Source organism: Amphimedon queenslandica, unplaced genomic scaffold, assembly GCF_000090795.2.
Source record: "Amphimedon queenslandica unplaced genomic scaffold, v1.1 AMPQUscaffold_12724, whole genome shotgun sequence".
Classification (NCBI taxonomy): Eukaryota; Metazoa; Porifera; class Demospongiae; order Haplosclerida; family Niphatidae; genus Amphimedon; species Amphimedon queenslandica.
The window spans coordinates 23,752-25,189 of NW_003547040.1; positions in this window are offsets into that span (position 1 = coordinate 23,752).

Here is a 1,438-nt window from a genome sequence, read left to right on the forward strand (position 1 = left end):
TTCGTCAGTCAGAGGGGAAACTGACTGAGCAGGCAAAGAGGGTCACTGATGCTAAGCTAAAAGTGCTTTCAGAGCAAATGAAATCAGCAGAAAAGAGTTTGAGCTTTCTGGAGGATGTTGAGGATTATGTGGAACAGAGTCTGAAGACAGGCAGTCCTCAACAAGTACTGAGGTCTAAGAAACAGATGATGGAGCGTATGAGTGAAGTTACTGCAGGGATCAATGTGGAGGAGTTACATCCAAAGGAAAAGGCCGACTTTGTATTGAGTAAAGATATCAAATTGCTACATCACATTGGAGATATTGTGACCTACTCATCTACTGCACTACAGCAGTGTAGAGTGAAGAAGATTGATCATATTATGCTTGCTGGCAAAGCAGTTTCATTTTCACAATCAATGGAGGCACCAGATTCATCTGTTTTGTGTGTTCCCCTCTCTTCTCTGAGGTGTAGTCTAGTACCAGTTGGTAAAGGTGATCAACCCATTCCCACTACAGTCACTACCACCAGCACTGATCCTGGAGTGTATAGGATACAGTGTAACCCTTCAACACATGGTACTCATACAGTAAAAGTACAAGTATATGATGTACACCTTGAGGATACCTCACTAGTCATCCCTTTCAATCCTTACCTTGATAACATCACTCCAGTACATACTGTAGCTGAGCTTAAGGTTCCCTATGGAATTGCTGTAAGTGATGATAATCATGTTATAGTAACTGAGTGCAATGGTCACTGTGTAACAATACTAGATAGAGAAGGAAAGAAAGTTAAATCATTAGGAGGGGAAGGAGGAAGTGGTAATGTCATGTTTTCTTCCCCTCGTGGTGTAGCCATTACTCCAGACAAATTCATTTTTGTGTCTGATAATCACAGGATCCAGAAGATAAGCATGGATGGATACCTTATAGCATCAGTTGGTAAGGAGGGCAGTGGACCACTACAATTCAACGTTCCTTTTGGCATAGCCATTTCTCCTATAACAGGACAGGTTTATGTTGCTGATAAATTTAATTATCGTATACAAGTCTTGAATCCTGATCTAACCTTTTCTCATTCAATTGATAATAAAGGATCAGCTAGTGAACTGTTTATGTCTCATGACATTGCTATTGACAGTCAAGGATTAGCATATGTTGCTGATACTTTTAATCATCGCATTCTGAAGTTCTCTCCAGATGGAAATTTTGTGGGTCAGTTTGGTACTAAAGGATCTGGTCCTGGACAGATTATTGAGCCTATAGGGATGACAATAGACACTGGAGTTACTGGTCTAGTGTATGTTAGTGATTGGGGTAATAATCGTATATCAGTCTTCACTAGTGATGGTGTGTTTGTTAGTAGCTTTGGAAGTAAAGGCAGTAATATTGATCAGTTTATTTGTCCTAGTGGATTAGCATTTGATAAAGATGGATTCTTGTATGTTTGTGATTT